The sequence below is a fragment of the Protopterus annectens genome, chromosome 5.part0 (genome assembly GCF_019279795.1).
Source record: "Protopterus annectens isolate FY-2018-M chromosome 5.part0, PAN1.0, whole genome shotgun sequence".
Lineage (NCBI taxonomy): Eukaryota > Metazoa > Chordata > Ceratodontiformes > Protopteridae > Protopterus > Protopterus annectens.
This window is the reverse complement of record NC_056735.1, coordinates 1,340,417,822-1,340,445,746: the sequence shown is the minus strand read 5'-3', so window position 1 is coordinate 1,340,445,746 and position 27,925 is coordinate 1,340,417,822.

The following is a 27,925-nucleotide window of genomic DNA, read 5'->3' as shown; positions in this document are numbered from 1 at the left end:
TAAACAAATTATGTAGCAACTTTTTTTGTAAACCAGGGTAGTGTAGCAATTCCAAAAGTGAGATGTCAGTGTAGAAAAGATGTGAAACTACCATATAAACACAAGTGCCCCATACAGTATAGTCACACAAGAATATACTTTAATGAAAGCACATAGGGGGATATCATGGAAGGTAAACGTAAAATTATAATGTGTATATAAATATTATTTTATAATATAAAATTAAGTATAGTATGCTTAAATGTGCCTTAATCACTCTGTATCCATCAGACCTTATTCTGCCCAGCAGCAAAATAGTCAGCCTTGCCAAGTCTCGAGCCTGGGATGCTGTCCTCTACAATCACAGCAAAATGCCACTACACCACCTGAGCTGTGAAAGTGTGTAATGCTTTAACAAACATATCATGCATTCTGGTCATTTAACATTAATGAAAAAAAAAGGAGTCCCAAGTGTCAAACCCATGACCCTAAACACTATAATCAGAAGAATGTATCACTACACCAGCTGAGCTGTAACAATCAATGTTGCTTTTTCTAACATATCATGCAATAGAGGCATACAACATTAGGGAGAAAGCTTTGTGGAACCATTCATGTGTTGTATACACACACAGACACACAGACACACACACACACACACATATATATATATATATATATATATATATATATATATATATATGAAAAAGTAGAGTCAAAATATAGATATACATATATAAAAATATAAAGGAAAGATATATATATATATATATATATATATATATATATATATAGATATAGATATATATATATATATATATATACACATATAAAACATGCAGTGCAGTTATACCTCAGAACCATCCCTCTCAACCTGTTAGTGCAAGAAACCTGTACAACGGCTGTAAAAAGGGGGGGGAATGGACCACATATAGGGACATATTTCAAATATTGCTGTTATAAATGAAGTCATTTGCTACCGCAACAGGGTGCATTTCAGCAGACAATTACTGAAGGATATGAGGATGGAAACTGAAATGTTATGCCATTATTTACTGACATAAATCCTTGGATCATCACCATGATTTACCAGACAAATACAAATAAATTGTGGAACTGAACAAAAGTATGGTCCAAACATCCGGACATTTTGTGAAAATCCTGGCAGTGGAGAGGTATGCTCAGAACCCCTTAGTGCAATGAATCTGGACCAAGCCTAACAAAGTGAGGGGGATGAAGGCCTGAAAATAGAAACATATCCAAAATACATCAGTAGATAAGCTGAGAAAGTTGATGTAGTAACACTGTATGTCCTAACATATATTGACTGAAATATCACAATTCCAGGATTCAATTGCTTCTCATTAGTTAGTGATCTCAGTCCCCCACATCATCTCACTCATGTGTCAGGAATACACAACAGTTATGGAGACCAGACAAAAGATATCGGCCAGAAAACTAGACATCCTTTGAGTATGTGGATATAACACAACATTAGGGAAACTATACTGAGCTACCAAGCAATGTCCAAACTACACTCTGACTGATGTAACACTACCCAAGTCCAGCTCTGGAGCTGTACACATGCATTAGCAAATACGACAGGCACTACAGGGATGCAACACTAGTAGAAAACAGACACTGGTGTGAAACTGCATACCCCCAGACAATTGCACCACAGTCGCAGTGACATACCAGTAAGCAAACTGAACATGACAGTATAATGACTGTGTGAGCAACAAAATCCCATTTGCTACTCACTCATTACCCCTTCATATACTGCCCCAAGTCACAGTGTAGTGGAAATCCTGAGGTGTTACGGGACATGTCACGGTCTGCATATACAAACATATACAGGCGATGGGGAACCAGAACCCGGAGCAGCATGCACAGTCAGATAGAAAGGGCCCATGATACTCACATGTACCACCTCCCTACACAGCCCAAATAACATGTACACACTAATTAGATACACACAGTCCTAACAGTCTTTTAACAATGACCAGACATACAGAGACCTCTCAAATGTACAGTTTCCCACAGAATGTATAGGCACAGGACTCATATCTATGGCCACTTCCTTGTACATGTCTGGGGGTCTATGACATCACTGGGATGGTAGCAGGAATGAATGCAATAAATAATGATACTACATACCTCTGAACCTCTTAGTGCATGTGATCTGGACAAATCCTGACATAACTGGGTGACAGAGGCCAAAACACAGGGGTATATTGGACATATTCCTGTTATAAATGTCGACAGTTACTGGTGTTACTGGCTTTGTTGTAACATATGAAGCCAGTAACATCAATGGATGTTAGCATTTGCTAACTGCATTACCCAGAGTATTATACTGATTAGCGAAGAACAACAACTGTCTGGGGAACAGACCAAACATATGGGCCATGCATCTGGACAGTGTCTAGGCTTCTGGGCAGTGTAGAGGTATGACTGCAGTGATGTAACAGAATGGAAATCCCCTGACAGCTGCCAAACATGTCACCCAGCACCTTATGAAGTGCAATAAGACCAACATAACACTCCCCCACATCACCTCTGGGCAATTACTCATGTATATTCAAATACAGCATGCACTACAGGGATGAAACTGTAGTGAAAAGCAGAGAGCAGTGCAAAAATGTCCACACAAAAACATTTGCACCACAGTCACAGCAACATACCAGTACCCAAAATCAACTCTAGAGTAGAACGACTGAACAAACATATCCTGATCCACATGTGCTGTCCTGTGAGGTATTTCCACCTACTGACTGTGAAGCTGTAGCCCCCACACATCCATAATGTCCCTCACACAGGCAAGGAAAATGGGCAAGGCCCACATGAAGGGCATCCCATATGTTGAAACTAGCAGCAGTGTCCAGGCCCACACCACAATACTATGTGGGCACCTATATAGCTTTATGGCCTTAGCAGTACCCAACAGGACACCATGAACCCCCTCAAGGTAGGCTGAATGCCTGTGGTGGATAGCAGCAATACATAACTACTGTCATAGACAGAAATAATCACAGGATGGGCCAAGAAAGAAAAGGTACCTCACTGGAAGCCATGTTACCTTGTTCTGCACAAGCAAATAAGGTCACAGGTGATGTACCCTAAGGCTGTCTTTAAGTGCAAACTGGAAACATCCACCAAGGCCAATCACTGGGCCTTCCAGACGTGTGTCTGCAATTCCAGAGGCAGCACACATATCTGCTCTGTAGTAGTGGCGAATAACACCACATACACATATGCCATGAATATAGGCAACCGGCTGCAGACAGGTGAAGTGTAAACATCACCCCCTTGTCCCCCCATAGGTACACATGTGCATGGACAGACAGAAAGTTGATAAAAAACAGGTTATGCATTAGCATTAATGTTCAGAAGAATACAAGTCTGAAACTGAACTGCATGCCATTATGTCATGACAGCAGTCCTCAATGACATGGCCGAAAACATCAATACTCTCTATTTAGTATAGTAATATAATATTAATATCCAATAGGTGATAAATAAAAATATACAGCTCAAATCCCCAAACCAAAATAGTGTAGTGGTCAGAGTCCCAACTTTGCATGCAGGCATACACTGTTCGAGTAATACAACAGGCAATCCAAATTTATAAGGGAAAGCAGTGTTAAACATGCTATGTTCATATTAAAATATGTGGAAAGTTATTTCCCCCCCAGGGTAGTGCAGCTAGTGTAAAATGGATGTGTAAGAGGAACCTTGACGATTGGATGGGAGAAAGGAAATTCACCCCAGGGATCACGTCAGTCGCCCTGCTAGACAGGGGTCCAGGAAAGTAAATAATGTGGGAAGAAATAGCCAGGGAATTGTTATGGCTAGGCTTGTATAGGCCCTAGGGCTGATAGCCTAGTACCAACCTATGAACCAACCTATGAACCTATATAACATGAGAAAACACCCATGTATACACGTGTCCCATACAGTATAGTTACACCCCTTGCTACTGTAATGAAAGCACATACAGCCATGTCATGAAATGGAAATCATACACACCTACTAAATGAAGTCATTAATGTGGTATATTTTAAGAATGAACTGTGAGCAATGGTTATCAATGCTCATCTATGCTTAGCAGATTTAACAATACATTTCTGTTGTCCTTGCCCCTTTCTCTGGGGTTTGAGTGTCAAAATTTGCCTCCAAATTCTGCACAAATGCACATCTGTTGCTGAATAAGAATTGGACAGCTATGGACCTTTCATACACCTGTTCTGCACATCCGTAGCTATCTTTCATAGTGTTCTTCTCACTGCGTGCCCCTTTTCCACCACTTTCCTATCATCCCTTTTTCTTTTTTTTAAAAGATTAGTGCAGGTGTAAGTGTGAATAAGCAGGAGTAAGAGCAAAAAAAAATTGTCAACCCTGCCAGGTCTTGAACCCAGGGCTCTGTAGACTATAGTCAGCACAATGTACCATTAGACCAGTTGAGTTGTAGGATTTGCTGAGGCTTTTTCCACCATATGCTCATTCAACAGTAGGGGAAAGATTCTGTAGAATCAGTCAGGTTTCGTATTTGTACATATACACATGTATATATGTATGGAGATGCATATATATGGTCAAATGTATGCATAGTATAAATAGTGATATACATATAAAATATAGACACACACACACACACACATATATATATATATATATATATATATATATATATACATATATATATATATACATATATATATATATATATATATATATATATATATATATATATATATCCACGTATATATAAATATATATGTGTATATATGCTCAAAACACGTAGTGGAGTCATACCTCAAAACCATACCTACCAACCCCTTACTGCAAGAAATCTGGCCCAAGGATATCCAAATGGGGGACAATGAGACAAAACTAGGGACATATTTCAAATATTGCTCTTATAAATGTAGAATGTTGCCAGAGTGACAGGGTTTGTTTCAGCATACATGTTCTGACGGATATAAGTTCTGAAACTGAAATGTAGGTCATCATTTACTGTCAGAAATCCTCAGATCATCACAGTGATTTACCAGGGATATGAAAATAATGCATTTGTGGAACAAACCAGAAATATGAGCAATAAACCTGGACATACTGCAACAATCCAGACAGTCCTGAGGTAGGCTCAGAACCCCTTTATGCAATGAACCTGAGTCAGGCCTGACAAAGTGGGGGAGAAAGCAATGGAAATAGGGACATAACTGAAATACTGGAGTAGATAAGCTGACTAAGGTGCTGCAGTAACACCCTCATGTCTGTCCTAACATATATTGACTGAAATAGCACAAGTCCAAACACTCAATTACTTCCCACTAGTTAGTGACTGAAATCATCACATCAGCCTACTGATGTGTCAGAAATACACAACACTTGTGGGGGCCAGGCAACACTATGTCCTACAAATATCTGGACATAACATCACATTAGTGAAACTACACTCAGCTGCTAAGCATGTCACCAAGCATTGTCCAAACTACAGTCAGACTGACACAACACTAACCCAAATCTGATAGGGGGAATTACACATGTATTGGCAAATATATCAGGCACTACAAGGATGTCACAGCACTGAAAATCAGACACCAGAGAGTGACTGCATACCCACAAAAAATTCAACCACAGTCACAGTGACATACCAGTAAGCCAAAGGAACAGTACAGTATAACATCTCAACATATTTGCTACTCACATGCTGCACCCACATATACTGGCCCAATTCACCATGTACTATGATGCCTGACTGTGGTATGGGACATGTCTCAGTCTGCCCCTGCAAACTGATACAGCTGATAGACCACCAGAAACAGAACAAGCATGCACAGGCTGATAGAAAAGCAACCTTAACACATATATCCATTCCCCTCCACACACAGGCCAAATAACATTGATACAATACACTGCTACACAGTCCTAACAGTCTAATAAAAATAAAAAACTGGCAGGTAGAGTCACAAAAAGCACCAAACACAAAGTGTAATATAGAAAATTGTACTTTAATATAACTAAAACCAATTAAGGTAAAATCCGTAAGCGTTTTCGTTAAGACTCTGTTAACTTCATCAGACAAAGTTAAAATACAAAGCAACCATTTAAATACATTTGATGTCAATCTGACTGGGCACAGGGAATGAAACTAGTTAATTCTCAATAAGAGAAAAACACATATAATTTACACTTTAGTGACTGTATTTCATCCTAAGTATGTGTTAAAAGATGTATAAAAAATATATGTATCTAAAGAATGTTTGTATATACACATGTATAGGTCATTATATCTAAGTCATAAGTTGGAACAAGACAGTACGAAATCTTACGTTAATATCTTGAGACTCATACTTGAAAGAAAACTGTTGTAAAATCATAACCAAGTGAAATGATTTTGCCAAATCCTTTGCTTTATACTATTTTATTCTTTTAAAGGGCCTTTAATTTTAGAACAGGAGTGCTGGACATCCTGTCATTAATACCAGGTAATTTATCTGCATGCAATAAAATCTGACACCTGAGTTCCTTTAATTCTAACAGGAGTCCCCAAGGTTTCTTATCACTAATATCCATGTGGTCAATAGCCATAAACCTAAAGTTGCGGTTGATGTTATCATGAGTGTGCCTGGCTAGTGCATTGTTCAAATTTTTCTTCCTTATGGCATAATCATGTTCATAAATTCTAGCACTAAATTTTCTCTCCATTTTTGCCTATATAGAACACTGGGCACTGGTCACATGTGGCCACATAGACAACTGCTTTCGAAGAGCAATTATATTTCCCTTTTATATTAAAATCCATGTTGTTTATCGTAAACATTAACTTTATGACACCAGTTACAAGACCCACATTTGTGCGTGCCCAAATGGCCTGTTGTGGTGTGGGTGTGCCCTTTCCTAAGAACTTAGACATATCATATTTAAATATATATATATATATATATATATATATATATATATATATATATATATATATTTATATATATATATAAAACTATAGTTCAGAATGTAAAAAATTATTTTAAGGTTTATAATTATAACTACAAAAGAGATTCTTGTTGAACATTCCAGTTTACTAGCCAAAGGGTTCACCTTTGTGTCGTTTAGAAGGGCAAAGATAGATAACACATTAATAGACCTTAAATGTTTTATCAGAAAGTTGAATTTCAAGGTATGGTTCAATTCCTAAAATGATGGGAATGTGGTGGTGGGCATGTGCATAAAGAGACCAAGCACTTTTAACCCTCATTTAAATAATATAATTAAATTGTATGAAATAAATGTGAAAAAGACATCCGGAGGGCTCTTAGGGGTAAAACCAATCAAGTACAGAATATCATGACAGTGGTGGAAGAGTGTCTATTAAGTGACCTGGTAGGGGATGTTAACATATGAATAATGAAACCGGATAAAGGGAATGGGGTGGTCATAATGAATAAAGCTGACTACCTGAATGGGATGAATGCCTTTTTGATAAATGGAACATATTTAGAGAGTTCCTTGAACAAAATACATATCATGTATAGGAACATTGATTTCTTATTGGATGACATGCTGTATCAGGGGCAAATTAACAAGGATGAGTATGCATACATGAATAATAAATTTCCCATGGTACCTAATATATTTGGAATTCCTAAAGTCCATAAGGGACTAAGGGATCGACAGTTTAGGCCTATAGTGGACGGAAAATGACCCAAAACTTGATTTATAAGCAAATATTTGGATCAAAAATTGCAGGTAGGTTTTTCATATATATGTAAAGACTCCTGGCAATTTTTGGATAAGGTTGGGAAGATATGCATAGATGAGAATGTGATTATGGTTACCATTGATGTGGTCAGTTCGTTCACGGCTATACCCCACGAGGAAGGAACAGCTTGGCTGGAGACCCAGTAACTTAAAACCAGTCTATATGACCAGGATAATATTAGTTTATATGTAACACTTATGGAAGTGGTGCTCCAGAATAATTACTTCTATTTTGAAGGTCAGTATTACAAGCAAAAAACGGGGATTGCTATGGGCGCTGCCTGTGCCCCCATTTTTGCAAACTACATCATGTCCTACTGGGAACAACAGTATGTAATTCAAAGTGCTTTTCATACCAATATTTTATTCTATACAAGGTTTTTGGATGACTTGTTCATCTTGTGGACGGGCAGTGAGTTGGAATTGGATCAGTTCTATGAATATATCAACTACACAGCTAGTTTTCTAAAATTTACACATCAACATAGTAGAGATACCATTTCATATCTAGATGTGGAGTTAGTTATCACCAGAGAGAATAAGATGGAATCTACAATATATAGAAAACCAACATTCTCAAACTGTTATTTAGAATTTACCAGCGCGCATCCCTATTTTTTAAAAAAAAGTCCATAGTGAAGTGACAATTAGTTTGAGCCGCCATGATGGTGAGCTCTGACATTGTTTTTTTAGAAGAATTAAAATTTATTTTTAAAAATGTTTAATGCTAGGGTATACCCTGAGGTTTTACTTGATGAAATTAATAAAGAAGTGATATACAAACGGCAAAATGGTATATATAAATTGATTTTAAAATATGGCAAGGATGCCAGTAATGAAAACAATTATAATATTGAGAAAATATTAATTTAGGTTTTATTACATTTTTTAACGAGGATGCATGGAATATTGTTGATATTATTTTCAACAACTGGGACATACTACAATTTGATTTTAATGTGGGGCAAAAAGTTGGGGGTAAACCTAAAATTATTTTTAAAAAAGATAGGTCCTTCAAGAACATAATGGAAGTGTCCAAGTACAATAGGGAGAATAGTACAAATAGAAGTAAGGGCAACCCTAAATGTAACCGATGTAAGTTTTGTCCCTATATTTTGGAAATAGGATAAATTTGTTCTGTATGGGAAAACACTATGGATTAATGGGCACTATAATTGTAGCACCCCAAATGTGGTTTATGTGGCTAAGTGTCTTGATTGCCCTATTTTCTATGTAGGAAAAACTGCTAGGTCTTTTAAGAATAGGATAAGTGAACATTTATTGGCTATTCAACATGGTAAGCATACAAATGCACTTGCTAGACATATTAATGAATGCAGGAATCATGTCTTCTGATTTTTTGTGATTCAACACCTGACAAAAGACCCACAAGGTAGATGATTAGATGTACATTTAGATGTATGTGAGTTGAGATGACAGTTGAGGCTTGATGCCACAAGGTACCCAGGTATAAATGAAGCTATTAGTATATCCAGCATCTTAAATTTAAAAAATATTTTGGGGTAAGTTATTGCCCTATAGGTGTTAGCATCTGTTTTTAACATTACATATATATGCTCAACACTATATATACACTATTATATATGTAAGCTAGGTGATTAATGATATATTTTAATAACGTGTTTAAACTATTTAATATTTAATATGAAATTATGGTATAGGGTCTTATTTATAATATACAAGTTTTTAAATATGGTATGTCTTTTTACATATAATTGATTTATTATACCAATTAGTGTCATTGATTTATTATATAAGGCTGGGGTTGTGTTTTTGTACTTGTTCTGAAGAAGTCCCTCATTATTGAATAGAAGAAAGCACTCAATGTATTTTATTTACCAAACCCACATCATCCAACCATCTCTCTCTCTCTCATTCTCTTCATTCATTAGCCTCTCAAAGTACTCTGTCCATCTACTCAACACACTCTCCTTGCTTGTGTGTACATTTCCCTCATTATCCTTTATCACCCTTATCTGTTGCACATCTTTCCTACCTCAGTCCCCCTGTCTAGCCAACCAGTACAAGTCCTTTCATCCCTCCTTAGTCTCCAACCTGTCATACAATATGCCTCATCCTTAGCCTTTGTTGCCTTTCTCTTTGCCATGCACCTCATCTCCTTATACTCCTGTCTACTTTCCTCATCTCTTCAGCGAACCCACACCTTCATCCCCAGACTCTTTCTCTGTATACTGTCCTGTACTTCCTCAGTCTACCACCAGGTTTCCTTGCATTCCTTCTTCCACCCACATGTCACACCAAGCACTTTTCTAGCCATCTCCCTTACTTTTTCTGCTGTACTTCCCCAAATATTTGGTAAATCATCACTGCCGCCCAGTGCCTGTCTTAACTCTTCCCTGAACTCCACCTCACAATCACCCTTTTCCACTTCCCACCATTTGATCCTTGGTGTTGCCCTCACACTCCTTCTCTTCTTGAGCATCAACATCATCTTACAGGCCAACAGTCTCTGCTGCCTAATTAAATTTTACCCTGTCACCACTTTGCAGTCTCCAATCTCCTTGAAACTGTCCCTCATATATTGAATATATTCCACCTGTGTGCATCTCCCTCCACTTTTGCATGTCACCCTATGCTCCTCCCTCTTGTTATAGTATATATTCACCAGAGCCATGTCCATCCTTTTTGTAAAATCCACTGCCACCTCATCATCTGCATTCCTTTGCTTAACACCATACATACCCATTTCTTCCTCATCCCCTCTGTTCCCTTCACCAACATGACCATTGAAATCTGCAGCAATTACCACTCTCTCACCCTTGGGTACAGTCATCACCATGTCATCCAACTGACTTCACATTTCTCTTTCTCATCCATTACACAAGCAACTTGCGTAACTATGCACTAACATTCATCATTACAGCATCCATTTCCAGATTCATAAACATCACTCTATCAGACACTCATGTCATCCTCCAAAAACACCCTTGGCATACTGTTCCAGCAGAACAACCCCTACCCTCTTTCCCCTCCCATCCACACCCTGATAGTACAATTGTGATCTGCCTCCAATATACCTAGCTCTACTCCCCTTCCATACGGTCTCTTGCACACACAATATAGTCACCTTCCTCTGGCCATCATATCAGCTACCTCTGTCCCTATACCAGTCATACTGCCAACATTAAAAGTTCTTACCCTCACTACCAAACTCCTAGCCCTTATTCTCTCTTCCTGTTATATGAGTGTTGGACATCCTCCAGTGTATATCTGTCAATGCAAAAGCTACTGTGCTATTGAATGACTCAAGTGTGTTACAGAAATATTAAGACAGTGTCACTAATTTTGTCCCATTGCCCCCCATGTATGTGTGGCATACAACAGATGTCCTGCTCTAACAGGTTGAGAGGGATGACTGGGCAGCAGGAGTGTGAATACAGTGTGCCATACTGACATAGAACAGACATGTATATCAAGTATTACCTGTGCACATGTGAATATGAGTAGGTGTATCTGACCGCCTCATAACAACAGACATGGGATGCAAAATGTCAATTAAAGAAGCTGCACATGTTGTACATGTGTGTAATCTTAGTGTGCATCCAACAGAGTGACATTTCTACAGCTACTGGTTGTTGCATTGCCCTGACACAACCATGGGTACCACAATAAGCATGATTATCTGTTTGAAATTGGAGAGGTGTCAAACTGTGTTATGACTGTGTGTTCATGCCTACTAAAAACAGCTATATGAACACCAATATAGCTGTACAGACTCAGCAATACCTTACTTGTAAAACCTGCCTCCACCAAAGTAGAGTAATCCCCTTTGCTAGACAGCAACAATACACAAACCACAGACTTGGTCCCTATACTGGCTGTACAGGGCAAATTAGGAGCTGGCACCAACTTGGCATCAAGTCAGCCTTTCTCTGATCAAGCATATAAGGTCTCAGGTGGAGTACTGTAAGGCTAACTATGAGTAGAAATTGGACACATCCAGCAAGGCCAATCACAAGGCCATCTTCACATACATCTGCAATCTCAGAAGCAACAAACCAACCTACCCTGTAATGTCGGTCAGTGAGAATACATACACACACAACATAGCTATAGCCAACATGCTGCAGATAGGTTTAGGGCAAACATTGCCCCCTGGCTCAGCATCACTATAGGTGGATATGCACAGCACCCACACCCCTCTGCTCATCACCAGTGAGCAGGTACATATTGCCTACTGAAAGGCAACAAGCATAAGTATGCGTGGTACCTGATAACATCCCTGTCCAAATCCTACATAAACTCAGGCATGTGCTCCCAGCTCCATTACACACTGTAGTCACATCAAGGCTTGGCACAATCCACACCCCATCCACATGGAAGATGGCCAATATCATCCCTCTACACAGACATGAATGAGGAGTAGAGGATTATGAAATTAACTAGCCCGTATCCGGGGGACTATGACACATAAGAACCAGCAGTGCAATGCAAGCAGATACAGTGTGGATAGATTATAGGTTCATAGGTTCATACTAGGCTATCTGCCCTAGGGCATTTATAAGCCTAGCCAGAATGTGTTTGGCTTTCGCCACCCATTTTAAATTTATTTTGCTATGCCCTTTTTCAAGGTTAGTATACTGTGCCTCTGTCTAACAGTGACACAGAAGTGATACCCGGGGTAAACCTATGATCTCCCATCCACTCATCAAGATTCCTCTTGAAGAGAGTCAATGAGGGACTCTGCCTAACCTGGACTGGGATTTTATTCCAGAGTGAAGGGAGCCTCTGGGTTATGAATCTGTCCCTCCAGCATGTCCTATTTATTTCAGTGCTGAGGTTCAAGTCTCGAGCACGTAGCTCGATGGGATTTGGATTTTCTGAGGTGCAGCATGTCCATTAATTCCGGGTTGGACATGGCTTTATACGTCAGGCACAGATCGCCTCTAAACAGGCGGTATGCCACTGAGTAGAGCTGGAGTTTCTTTAACCGGGCAGCATATGGCATCTGTTTGAGCCCTTTGATCCTCTTGGTGAGGTACTTTTGGGGTCTTTCCAGTTGCTGCAGGTGTCTGGTAAGGTATATCCCAAAAGGGGCATTGTACTCAATTATGGGCCTGATGAGGGATGAGTAAAGAGGCATGATGACCTCCCCTGATCTAGATGTGAATCCCTTCATGATTAGGTGGGCTATATAAAATGTTTTTCTAACCACTTTGGCCACGTGGTTATCAAATGAGAGATTGCTATCAACTTGGGTCGCCAGGTCCCTAATTACTGCTTCTGTACTTAATGGATTACCACCTATGTGGTAATTTGTGGGCACTTTGTTTTTGCCAAAGGGGATGACTATACACTTTTTGGCATTTAGCTTGAGGTCATGGCTCTGGCACCAGTTGTCTGTTTCTATGAGGCCCTTTTGGAGGATGCTTGTGTCGGCTGGAGAGTCTATTATGGCGCCCAGTTTGCAGTCATCTGCGAACTTGGTCAGCCACAGTCCTTCTGTGTTGGCCTGTACCTCTGAGAAATGTATACCGAACAAGAGAGGTCCCAGGACTTTGCCTTGTGGGACACCACTTGTAACTGGTTTGGAGTCTGACATGGCTCCAGCAATTCTAACCATGTGGGTTCTGTCCTTGAGCCAGTTTGCAATCCATATAGTGACATAGGGGTTTATATTTAAGCTGGTGAGCTTATCTATAATGCCCGAGTGGGGTATTGTATCAAAGGCTTTTGCAAGGTCCAGGTAGGCTGTGTGGACCACCTTCCCCTCGTCAATGGCCTTGGTGACTGTTTCAAAGAAATCAACCAGGTTTAAGAGGCAGGATCTGCCCTTAACAAAGCCAAACTGGGTAGGATCCAGTGTTTGTAGGTCCCCAATATCTTTATTTATGAGGTCCATGATGATCCTTTCCATAGCTTTGCAGTTCAAGCTAGTCAGGCTTATGGGGCAATAGTTTCCAGGATCCGTTGAGGCACCACCTTTATGGAGAGGGACCACTGTTGCTGTACGCCACTCTTTGGGCACATATCCTGTAGCAAGGCTGAGATTGAACAGTAGTTTTATGTTTGGGTTTAGCTCTTCTTGGAGTTCATGTAGGAAGCAGCCCGGGACACCATCTGGTCCCATTGATGCTGTGTTTTTTTGCTTTGGAGATGGCAGCTCTTACCTGAGCATCTGAGATGTCAGGTGGGCAGCACTCTGCTGGGATAGATAGTTGCCCTTTTGGTGGGGAGGGAGGTGAGAAGTTTGCGCTGAACCTGTCAGCTAGGATGTTGGCAATGTCTGTGGGTTCGGTGTATTTTTTGTCATTTTGGACTAATTCTGAGCATATCTGGGAATTACCACCCAGGTTCCTAACATAACCAAAGAAAGCCTTGTGATTATCCTTAGTGTCCTGTGCAATTTTTCTCTCGAAGCTGGCCTTAGACAATTTTATGTGTGCCCGTAGTTTTTGGCTAATACTGATCAGTGATGCCTTCCCTTTTTGGGATTTTGCTCTATCATTTAGTAGCTTCCTCCTCCTATTGTATAGTTTGTTTATGGCTGGGGTCCACCAGACAGGACATCTGCCTTTGGAGGATTGGGTCTTGGTTTTATTTGGGATCGCATGATCCATGCATTCCTGAAGGTGTTCATAGAATGCGTTTATAAAGGATTCTGTGGTCTGGGCCGTATTTTCCACAGGCCTGGGGGCCTTGAAGTATTCCACCTCAGTTTTGAGGAGTGTGAAATTTGCTTTAGAGAAGTTTTTCACTGTGGTTTTCTGGGCAGGGGGTGGGGTCGGGATGTGAATATCCAGTGAGATTAGTTTATGGTCTGATCTTACCAGTGAGGGATACACTTCTGGTCTGGAGCATAGAGTCCCCATGTTGGTGATGATTAGGTCCAGTATGTTTTCCCCTCTTGTGGGAGTGGTAACAAGTTGTTCCATAGCATTTGAGTTTATAAATTCTAGGAACCTTTGGGCTAGGGTGTTGGAGCTAGAGTAATGCTCCCAGTCTATGTTTGGGTAGTTGAAGTCGCCCAATATAATGGTATTTGGAGAGACCTTCCTATTTTCCAGTGTTCTCAGGAGGGCCAAGTGGGGTTCCTGAGTTTGGGAGGGTGGTCTGTAGCAGGCTATAAACTGGAAGGCAGTTTTACCCACTGTTAGTTGCACATGGATAGTCTCTGATGCTTCGTGCTTTGCCACCAACCTGGAGGTGTGGGTATCTTTGATGAATATCGATACTCCCCCTCCTTTTGTGGTTCGGTCCAAGTTTTGGGGCCGAAAAGCATGGTATGAGGTATAACCTGGTAGTGCTGGGGTGCTCTCGGGAGCCCTGAACCAGGTTTCTGTTACTGCACAGATATCGATGTTCTCCATGCTAAGGAGAGTTTCGAGTGCGTGCATCTTGAGGTTTAGACTTCTGGCACTGAGTAGCATTACTCTTAGTTTCTTATCCCCTGTGATACCTATGGAGGTGTGTTTGTCTTTTGAGCCTTGCCTAAAAAAGGCACTATGGGGGTAGCAAGAGCCTTTGCCAATGTCCGAAAGCCCAGGGGTGACAGGTGCAAGCCGTCCCTAGCGAAGCATCGTGGCTTGTCGAGCATATCATCCCAAGCTGACAGGCATTGGATCCCCTTTGAATGACACCAGTACTTAAGCCAATTGTTGAAATTGATCATCTTGTCTTCATATTGTGGCATCATTCTTGGTGAGGGTAAGATGCTACTCAAGGTCAGGGTCATACCAGCCTGGGCTACATGCTCAGAGAGCTCCTTTATGTCTCTTTTCATGTAGTCCAGGGAGGTACATCTCAGGTCATTCACACCAGCATGGACAATGACTGAGTCATATTTGTACTTGCCTTGGAGTGACCTGAGTGCTTGTGTTATGTGGTGGATCCTAGCGCCTGACAGGCTGCTCACCGTGACCCTCTCCTTGTTCAGCCTGGTGAGCGGGATGTGAGTGTGCCTGACGATAGAGTCACCTATTACAAGTCTATCAGGTGTGTTGTTTAGTCTTAAGGGCTGTGACTGTTTGGCACACTGGCTTTGTGAGATATGTGTTGCATGTGTTTTGTTTTGGGGTAGCGGCTGCTTGGGTGTCTGCTTTGGAGGTCTCTGCTGCTTCAGCAGATCTTTATTTAGAGCCTCCGAGTATGTTTTTGTATGATTATGTGTTTGGTTTGCTGTCGTGGTAGGTCTATGTGAGACTGGAATTGTAGTGAGTGTGGTTTCCTTCTCCTCCTGACTGGTTATGCCAGTACTGAGTTGAGAGAGCTTAGCCTCCAGTTTGGCTATATGGTTGCATCTCTCACATGTGTTGGAATTTGTTGGGAGGAGGAGAGGGTTGTCTGTGTACATGAGGCAGTTGTAACATTGCCTCAAGATTCCCAGATTCACCAGCTGGACCGGAGAGGAGATTGACAACTGACCTTTGGACATGCTAGAATAATATTGGGAATTCCTTAATAATTGAAAACCAGGGCCAGTGGGGAGTGGGGGTGTAGTGCTTTTAATTTTTAGTGCTGACTTATATAATTGCTTTAGTGAGCAAGTGCCAGGTAACTTAAGTGCAATGTGTTACAGGTAACTTAAATGCAAAAACGACAAACAGTAACTTTCTTTCAAGTGAAACAAGGAAATAAGTACAGTAAGCAATGCAGATATCACTAGTGATCCACAGAAGCGCTGAGAAGCCGCGTATTAGGTGGAATTAGCGTTCCAGAGAAATAAGCAAACAAACAACAAGCATATAAACAAAGCTAGATTCAGCAGGCCTGGATCTAGTCTATGCTACAGCAAACAAGGTGTACAAATTTCAGTAAGATACAGTTCAAATATTCAGGCACTATAAACCTTTAACCAGAAATTCCCAGCTCAGAAGGGCAGAGTCCAGCCTCTTCTCCCACAAGAGTGCAGACCACAAACCTTCTTAATGTAAAATAACTGGCCTGAAGCCCAAGTGCTTAAACCAGAACTAATACACTTTAAGAATAACAGACACTGGGCTCTCAATCAGCAGTTCCCATCTTAGAAGGATGAAAGCTACAGGGGTATGTTGTGGTTGTGAGTTGTGGCTACTGGTATTCAATGTAGCTGTGCAGGTTCTGTGCATACTGTTGCCAAATGAATGAGGTCCTGTGATGTGTTTACCTTTTTATGTCTTCCAGGTGCAATGCTGCATCAGCAAAGGTTTACTTTCTCAGTGGCTGAGACAAATATAACCATAGAACCATACTACAGAATCATCCCATAATGTTTGGCTGGAGCAAGCAACAACTGAGGGAGATGATTGGCCTGTGGGATGACTTTGTCTGCAGGGTAAATGATGTTGGCCTGCAAGCACGTACATATGAGCGGGTCTGGCATCATGCAAATGACATCATACGCCATGCCCAGCAAACAGCTGCTGAAGTGGCCAGAGACCACACAGCCACAGGTGGGGGCCCAGCCATGCAGCCCCCACTGACACCCACCGAGGAGCTCCTCAGCAACCTTGGGGCACCCATCCCAGTACAACATCAGGGTACAGACCCCCCACATGCTGGAGGTGGTTGGCACCCAGACAATTGATGAGGAGTGTGCAGGTAAGACCCCAATGGAGATTACTAGACTAGTGTAGCAGACATACTTGTATTTGTAGAGTATCTACATACATGTGTCAAGTCAGATTGCAGTTGTGGATCGGGTTTTCCACTGCACAGAAGTGCACATCTATGGTGAAGGACAGCAAATTGTGTAGTATTGTATAGTATTGGGGATTGTACTGTAAATGTGCAGACATGCTGCATCCATCCTGTACCAATGACACATGTGAGTCTGCTGACAATACCTCTTTCCCACAACTACCTAGGTCCATCCGGTCTGCATGTGGGATGACGGCCTGAAGCTGGTGAGTATGGCATTGTTCTGTTGTGGTTTGCCAATACCATAGGCATGTGAAGGCCATGCAAAGTACCATGCACAAAACTGTCATTCATAGCCATATTGCTTTATGCGCATGTTCACTTGTGGTGCGGTTAACTGCATTGCATCACAGTGGTCGCCACAGGGGCCTATCTGAAGAGAATGTAACATCCCTGTAGCATACCTCACAACCTGTCAGTGCAAGACTTCTGGAAAGAGACCAACAAAATGGGGGGACAAATGGCCTAAAGTAAGGATGTGTGTGAAACATTACTCTCATAAAGTGGATATAAACAGTGGCACACCCCTGTTAAGATGCCAGGTATTTGTGATATATATACAAACTGAGACCACAATATCTCAATCCACACCTTTTCCAACCTGTAATGTGACCTTTGACATGAGCACTTCACTTGTAAAACCAATCAATCTGTTGGGCACCAAATATGGAGTATACAAACCTTACAATAAGCTGGATGCATGTGTGTGCACACCCTTCAAATAATATTTTATTGCAGCAGCTTGTGATTTACTGACAGCATTCAGTCTGCTTGGGTACACACCTGCCATCAACTAAAGGCACTCTGAGTAACACCAACATAACAGTCTGCTGTCCAAGTAGGATATTCATGACATTTGCTCAGTTGCCTGCAACAGCAATAGCCATGGCTTGCAGACAGCTTACAACGCAGCAAGAGGATCTCATGTTGGAAAGGTATCAGTCAAGAGCAGGGTACAGCAACATTACCACAGCATTGCATACACCATGGAACACAGTGGAGACTGTTGTCAAAAGGTGGATTGAATATGGGACAACAGTGCTGTTGAAAAGAACCTGACATCCCTCCAAAAATTATGACAAAACATGTCAAAACCTGGTCAGGGAGGCTGCCAGGAGACATAAAGCAACAATGAGGGAGTTGCAGGAATCTCTTGCAAGTACTGGTGTTGTATACTACATGTGAGAACACTCTCCCATATTCTGTATACGTCTGGCCTATGGGATATGATCAGAAGATGGAAGCATTTCCCTACACCAAAAAACATCCAGGGGTGCATGCAATTTGCAATACAGCACATCAAGTCTCCCAAAGGCATGTATGCAAATCTGTTATGGTGTAACGAGACTATGGATCGAGCTCACAGCCACATTACCAAAAGGTATGTGTGATGCACAAGCAACACCCCTCTTAACCTGAACACCAACATCCCCATGGTTAATCAAGCTGGTGGCAGTGGCCTGCTGTGGGGATGCTGTTCCAAAGCCAGAACTGGGCCTGTAGTCACTGTGGTGTGAATTCTGAACAGTTACAAATAACACCCACTTTGGCCCAAATCCATCAGGTGCCTGCAAGAACGCTGAGGATGGGGAGGTATGTCAGTCTTCAACATGACAAAGACCCGAAACATACATCCAAAGCTACCTAAGAAAGGCTCCACCTGAACACACTCATGGTTATAGATTGGCCCAGCCAGAGACTAGACCTACACCAGATAGACAAACCCCAGTGTGATCTGACAAGGGCTGTGCTCATGAGCCACCCTTGCAATCTATCAGTGTTGGGTGACCTTTGCATGGAAGAATGGCCAAATAATGCCAAGTCAAGATGTGCCATGCTGATAGACACCTTCACAAGAAGAGTGAATGCTGTAAGTCACTTACAAGGTGCTTCAACAAAGTATCATTTTAAGAGTGTGCACACTTATGCAACCACCATATTGTACATATTGCAGTCATTATATTTTACACATAACACATTTGTCTGTTTATCAATTGGATTACACAGGTCATATGTCACATGAAAGGTGGGCAACATATTTGAATGCATTATTGCGGTATCATCTCATATATTACAAGAACATGGCATGTTAACAGGGTTGTGTACACTTATCATTATCCACTGTAAGCTTAGAAGGTTGGTGGTGTAACAGGAGTTGTGTGACTAAACATTTATTGCTGGTTTGGAGGTCTGACACTCAAATGTATGTCATTAATCAGTGATGTCACTCCTCAGATCATCCCAGTTATATATCATAGAATCACAGGGGTTGTGAGAAACAGAGCAAACCTATGCACCAGAAATCTACACAGCATGTGAGGATCTGTACAGTTGTGAGGTATGCTCTGTAGTACTTGCCACTGTGCTATACAGGTGAACAGCAATGATGTGTACATGGGTGCAGTCTGTGCTGGGGAAGGGATGTCATCTACTAACAGTAATCACATATCCCAGAGCTCTATATTTTTAGTTACATGTAGTAAAACTGGCTGCAATGCATGATGTTGAAAGCCGTGTGTCACGCATGTCACCATTTGGGTAATGTGTGGTCTGTGTAACAGATTTGTGAAACCTCACCTGTAAGTGTGTGTGTGTGTGTGTGTGTGTGTGTGTGTGTGTGTGTGTGTGTGTGTGTGTGTATACCAGCCAACCTCAAAGTGCAGGTATTAATGTACATATGTTGTCTTCCCCTCACAGGTGGCGATGGGGTTCAGGGTCCTTACTGCTTGGAAACTGATTTCATTATCTCTGTAGACTCTAACAATGATGATAGGAATATTGAAGTACAGGTGGGGTTGTCAGAGGCTGCATCTCTGCCATTGGCTGGCATCCCACTCTAGTACATACCATCACAGCACACAGTGACAATGCTCATACATACCCCATCACCAGTGGCCACAGATTATGGACAGTTGGCAAGTGGTGGCATTGAACAGGCTAGTATGTTGACTATGGCAGGTGTAAGTGTAGACACTGGCCATAGCCAGAGTGCAGGTGAGGTATCACACAGGTGGATTGACAGTGGTGCTTGCAGGAGGACCACTGTTTGTCAATCTGCTGTCGCAAAGTGCCACAGCAGGAGTCCCCAGATGCATGTTTTGGGCTGTCATGGTTGCACAGGCATGTAGTGAATGCCACACCAGACAAATACTCAGGGTGGTGGATGCAACTCTTCCTGATTTACGTGGCGACATACATGATCTTGTTGAGGCCACATGTCAAAATACTGAGGTCATTAATAGACAGTAGGGTGAGACCTTGGCAATCGTCAACCGTGGCATGTCTGTGCTACTAAGTGTGGTGGGAGATGGGCATCGGCCATGTGGATGTTGGTCAGCACCAACAACAGCTGAGTGTCTATGGGGCCATACACCTTCACCCTCCCTCGGTGTCACTGACACCAGCACTACCAAAATGGGGCTGCTGTCTGCATCACACACCTGAAACAGGCCATGGGCACGTGGTCCTGTCTGGTCCCATCAGGGGTACAGATCCAGCAGACAGCAGTCACCATCAGGAAGCAGTACTGATTCTGGCCCTAGGCCAAGTGGTGCCAGTGATACCAATTGCAAGACCTGTTCCCATGTCTATGGCTGAAGACGGTGAACTGGACACCTTGCCACGTACCGTCCACAAATGTTCAACATACCCGAGTGTAGGGCAGCCACATGACATGACTGTGTGCATACATACGCACACACATCTGAATCACAGGCAGGTTACCTCTAGACACATACACAGCACCTCTGCACAGCCCATCTATTGAATACCCCTCCAAACACACACACATGATGTCAACTGTATGGCTCAGCCTAGGCCTCTGGGAAACCCACACCACACCCTGTGCATGTGATGATACCTGTGCTGCATCCCTGTCATCCATACCATTGATACAGGAACATGCTAATATGGGTCTGATGCACGGGGTGAATATAGTACAGCGTAGCTATGTAATACTATGTAAAGAACTGTCTGCTTACATTTGTTATGGGTACGCATACAGGTGTATGCACCTTATTAGCCATGATGCATTATTGCTGTTAGTACCCCTGACTAAATGTAGTCTGACATCCTGTATTCTCTATGTGTTCTAGGTGTCTGTGTGTCTGTAGGCTGTGGCCCAGCAGACATTCCCCAAGAGAGAGAGTATGGCAGAGTGGGAATACACAGACTGTGTCATAGGTAAGGTCCAGCTTTATATGTACATTTACCAGGTGTGTATGCATGCAACAGTGTGTGTGGGACATTGTTAGTAGACAGTGTGACCTTGCATATATACCCCTTGTCACAGACAGGTAACCTTCACAAATGTCAGCTCAGTGTTGTGTAGTACCACAGGCTCATACATACAGAACAGGTTACTGCAGTACTGTCAGCAGGTCCCCTCACAGGAGTAGATATTACATTAACTGCAACAAATTCACCTGTACTACCATTTCTTTCCCATACACTCAACCCTGATGCAGTTGATGAGGGCATGCATGATACTGTGTATGACAGGTTTGTGGTATGTATTCCTGAGTTCACCGGATGGAACAGGGCGACAAAATGGTATATCCTTTGCATACACACAGTAAGGACTGACACAGGGAATGTGCACACAGTAACATGAACACAGTTGGCAGTAGACAAATTAGTAAACCTACATTTCCACCCTGATGTACTGCACTACTACATATACATGACATGCCCCACACAGTTTATATGCATGTGATATAACACACTACCTCTTACAGAATGTAATGTTCTGAATGCCTTCATAGATGGTGAGGTAACCCACCAGAAATAGGATGTGGAATCATGTATTGCTCCTACAAGCCTGGACAAGTGATAGTGTAGCAGAAGTTGTATCAGCATAATGTTTCAGACAGGTATGATGCCTGATGCTAGCATGTGTATCACTACACTCACTGTGGCCAGTTTGGCAACAATATTACATATATGGGCATTGTTAAGGGACACAGACCACATATAGGTTGCAAATATCTGAATATTCCATAGACATCTGTACAGAGGACTGGTATGGTGTGCACAATGGTTTAACATGCTGTATGTGAGGCAGATGTCGTTATCACACTATATAAAGTTATGCCATTGGGAGGTGGTAAACAAGCATGGATGGTACACAAATCAAAATGGTATCAACCAAACAGGATATGGTCTTCACCCAAAGACATACACACAGTTGCAAGTATTGAGATTAGAACACCTACCTATCTAGTTATTGTTACTATAGTGTTACGCAGTTATCAGATCCACCGTGGAGCTTACATGATTTCACCTACTCCCAAGGTACTTCTAAGGTGAATGACATCAGAAGGCCTAGTAAAGTAGGTGATGGGAAGTTTACAGGGTGGCACACAACTCAAAATGGTATAACATATCCAAAAGGGCCTAAATGAGACTGATGCATGGTGTCAAAGCCATGGTCTCAAGCTAAATGCAAAAAAATGCATAGTAATCCCCTATGGAAAAAACAGAGTACCCGCAAACTATAACATAGGAGGTAATCCCCTGAAATCTGAAGAAGAAATAAGGGATCTAGGGAACCAAGTAGATAGTCAGCTTTCCTTTGATAACCATGTTGCCAAAGTGGTTAGAAAATCCTTTTATGTGACCCATCTGATCACGAAAGGATTCACTTCAAGATCTAAGGATGTAATGGTGCCCCTCTACTCTTCCCTCATCAGACCCATTATTGAGTACAATGCATCAATTGGAATGTACCTGGCTAGACATCTCCAGCAGCCGGAGAGACCACAGAGGTACCTAACCAAGAGGATTACTGGCCTCAAACAGTTGCCCTATGCAGCACGATTGAAAAAGCTAAGACTGTTCTCTGTTGCATACCGTTTTCTCAGAGGCGATCTCTGTCTAACGTACAGAGCCATGTCCAACCCAGAATTGTTGAACAAGCTCAATCTAAGCAAAACCAGATCTACTTGAGTTACACACTCTAGGGATATAAACCTCAACACAACAATGAATAGAACATGCTGGAGGGATAGATTCCCTTCACAGAGACTTCCCTTACTATGGAACAGGGTCCCAATCTACATAAGACAGAGCCCCTCACTATCACTCTTCAAGAGGAACCTTGATGAGTGGATGGGTAACAGAAAGTTCACACCGGGGATCACACCAACAGCACTACTAGATAGGGGCCAAGGATACTAGCTGCTAGTACAAGGGTCTAGGGAACTACTAAAGGGGCGGTGAATACCGCACAATGTAGCTGGGCTAATATATGCCTTCGGGCAGATAGCCCAGTACCAACCTACGAACCTGTGAATCTAACACACACAGTATATGATCCCCCCCACACACACACACACGCACACACACCCACACACACCCACACACACACACACACACACACACACACACACACACACACACACACACACACACACACACACACACGCGCGCCAGTATTGAGATTAGAACCCTTGACTATCTAGTCATTTGTACTATAATGTTATGCAGTTATTGCACATGCTACAGACCTTACTGGGCTGATAATTTGCCAAACGTGCTGATAACTGCACAGCTGAGGTAAACCTATACAGGTTCCAGAAAGTCTGCCTTCCATTGTTTTCCCTTACATCTTGCTAGTTCTTTCTCTCCTGCACTTCAAATAGCCTAATAGCTGTGCACTTCAACAGTTTTTTTATCAGTTATTCTAGCACACCTAAGAGCCATCAGCAGTAGTCATTCCTCATGGAATTAGCTCTAGTAGTTAATAGTTATGACCACGCCTCCTGGCACAATTAAAGTGCAGTTCTCTGTGCTTTTGCCCATTAACTCGGTGCACTTGGGCATTCTGAGGCACTGTTGCAACTGCCTCCTGTACACAGACAACTCTCTCCTCTAAACTCCCAACACTCAGACATGTGAGAGATACCCCTATATCACCGAATTGGAAGATATGCACTCTCCAGTGAAGACTGGACTAGCTGTTCAAGAGGAGAAGGGTCAACACCTGCAACACACCACATGGAACACATACCCCTCCAGAACACCCACTATCACAGCTCTGGCATACAAACAATAACCACACACCCACCTTCACAGATGCACTCATTAGACATTTACCCAAACAGTGGAGACCACCAAGACAGACACCCACTTGATCACCAGAACACAGCACAAACCACAGGATACATATCTCACCTATACAGTATGTCCCTCAACCTAAGCCCCAAAGGCTAACCACCCTGCCTGATACAGTAATCATAGGTGACTCAGTAGTGAGGCACACAGATGTCCTACTCACTAGGTTAAACATGGAGGAATTAACAGTCAGCTGTCTATCAAGTGCCAGAATCCAACACATAACACACCCAGTCAGGTCACTCCACAACAACTACAAGTATCACTGTGTCATTGTCCATGTGTGTGTAAATGACCTGACATGCACCTCCATGGACTATATGAAAAGAGACATGGTGGAGCTCTCAAATTATATGGCCCAGGCAGGTATGACAGTAGCCCTGAGCACTATACTACTGTCACCCAGAATGATACCACAGTACAAATGACAAATGATTGACTTCAACAATTGGATTAAGTGTCTGATGTCACTCTCATGGGATCCAGTATCTGTCTACTTGGGATGACATAATTGACAGACTGCGATGGCTTGCCAGAGATGGCCTACATCTGTCACCCCTGGGTTTCAAGGTACTGGCTAAGTGTCTTGCCACCCCTATAGTGCTTTTTTAGGTGGTGTTTCAAATCAAATTACCACTGTAATAGCTATACATATATGCAATCTAACAGTTATGCTGCTCAACACTAGACATCTACATCTCAAGATGCAGCCACTCAAAGCACTCCTCAAAATGGAGAACATTGACATTTGTGCTGTAATGGAGACCTGGTTTACAGCAGCAGACAGTACCCCTGCACTACCGACCTGTAACTCATTCCACACCTGTCAGCCCCAAAACATGGACCACAGCTACAAAGGTGGTAGTGTCTCCATATTAATAACAGATATGCACACATCCAGAGTAGTATCCCAGCATAACGCACCTGAGATACTTTGGGTACAACTGACATTGGGTAATAGTGCAATCAAGGTCATAGCCTGCTATAGGTCCACATCCATGTCCCTAGACTCTTAATAAACATTCTTCAATACCCTGTAATCTATCAAGGTCCAACCCAACACTCTTATACTAGGAGAGTTCAACTACACCTCGATCAACTGGGTAAGATACACAAGCACCAATACACTGGCTCACCGCTTCCTGGAATTCATCAGATCCAATGCCCTGGACCAGCACAACATAACACCCAGTACAGGATGCAACATCCTTGACCTGTGTTGATTACTAACATATGGGACCATTGTTTGACAACATTAGTCAATTGCTACCCAGTCAGATCCAACATAGGGTAATCACCATGGAAATCCATATCTCACCCACACCTCCCGCAAAGGTAACTAGTTTGAAAAACTTCTCCAAAGCTGACTTTGGACTCATAAGAGCAGAGGTGACTAACTTCACAGCACCCATGTCAATGGAAAATACCTGCATGACTGCCGAATCATACACAAATGCACTGTACAAACATGTACATCAATGCATGGAACTAGCCATACCCAACAGAACCATGGCACTCTCCTCCAAACACCGGATGCCAATTTGATGGTCCCCTGCCATTAATAACCTGTACAACAGAATGAAGAAACTGTTGCAGAAAAAGGTGGCGTCCCAAGAGTGGTAAAACTCCCTTATTAACCTCAACAACAACTTGTGATCCCTCATGTAATCATTTAAAGTCACCTATGATGGCAGTTTTGCAGCAGACACTGACAACAATCACAAATCCTTTGATAGTTATGCCAATACCAAGAAGTGCTCTGAGGTACTGCACAATGCTACCTCCTATACTGAACCAACAGATATTGCCAAGATTCTTGCCAACACATTCAGTGCCAGCTTTACCCCTCTCCCCTCCAGGGGAACAATCAGAATGCCAGAAGAATGCCAGGCACCCAGGATTGCTGCCACCCAGGTTACACCTGCATTGTCCATGGGCAAAAATGCAGCTTCCATGGGACCCCAAATTATCCCTGGCTGTATTCTACATGAAATACAAAGATACCTGGCACCACATCTGTGTATCCTCTTCAGTCACAGCCTCACCTCAGGCTTTGTCCCACCCAAATGGTGCACTGCTACAGTCATTCCTCTCCATAAAGGTGTGGCAACTACAGACCCTGGGAATTATCAGTTCAGTAGTCTGACGAGTCTGATATGTATAACTATGGAGCCCATCATCAGAGACCTGATAGACAAACATATAGGTAATCTCTTAACTCTGGACCCCACACCGTTTGGCTTTGTGAAAGGGAGATCATGCCTGCTCAACCTGGTTTACTTCTTTGAGTCAGTCACCAGAGCTGTGTATGACAGTAAGGCACTGCATACAGCCTACATCAATCTGGACAAGGCTCTTGATACCACTCCTCTGGCAGGAATTATGGATGAACCCAACAAACTAGGCATCAACCCCTATATCACTAGGGAGGGTTGAAAACTGGCTCACATAACACACAGTGTGAAAGTAGCGAGCTCCAAGTCAGACTGCCAGCCATTCATGAGTGAAGTCCCACAGGGATCAGTCCTGGGTACTCTCCTGTTCAGCATCTACTTCTTGGGATTTCAGGCCAACACAAAAGAACTCTGGCTGACCAAGTTCACAGACAACTGCAAGCTGGGAGCCATCATTAACTCCACAAGTGATGCAGACATCCTACAGAAAGGCCTCACTGAGACCACTGACTGGTGTGGAAACCATGGGCTGAAGCTTAACATCACAAAATGCATCATCAGCCCCTTTGGTAAAATCTCAGTTCCCACTAAGTACCATATTGATGGGAGCCTACTGAACTCTGTAGGCGTTATAAGAGATTTTGGGACACAGGATGACAACAACCTCTCCTTTAACCACCACATTGCAACTGTGGTCAGGAAATCCTTCTATGTGGCACATCTTATTACCAAGGGTTTTGTAGCCAAGAAGAAAGAGGTCATCTCTGTGTACTCTTCCCTCATTACACCAATCATCAAGTATAATGGCCCATTTGTCATGTACCACACTAGGCACTTGCAACAGCTGGAGAGGCCACTGAAGTACCTCACAATGAGGATCTTAGGCATTAAACACATGTCCTACACAGACAAACACAAAAGACTCCAGATATTCTCTGTCTTATATCACCTACTTACAGGTGATCTCTGCTTGACTTGCAAAGCCATGTCTGACCCAGCTCTTTTGCAAATGCTACATCTAAGACATCCCAATCTCTCTGCACCACACACTGCAGGGACCTCAACCTCATTACCACAATCAACACAACATGTTGGAGGGACAGGTTCCTTACCCAGAGACTGCACATGCCCAGGAATTGACTTCCCATACATGTAAAGGAAAGAACCTAGATGACCCTGTTCCAGAGAGATCTTGATGAGTGGATGGGTAATAGAAAGTTCACCACTGGGATCACTCCAGT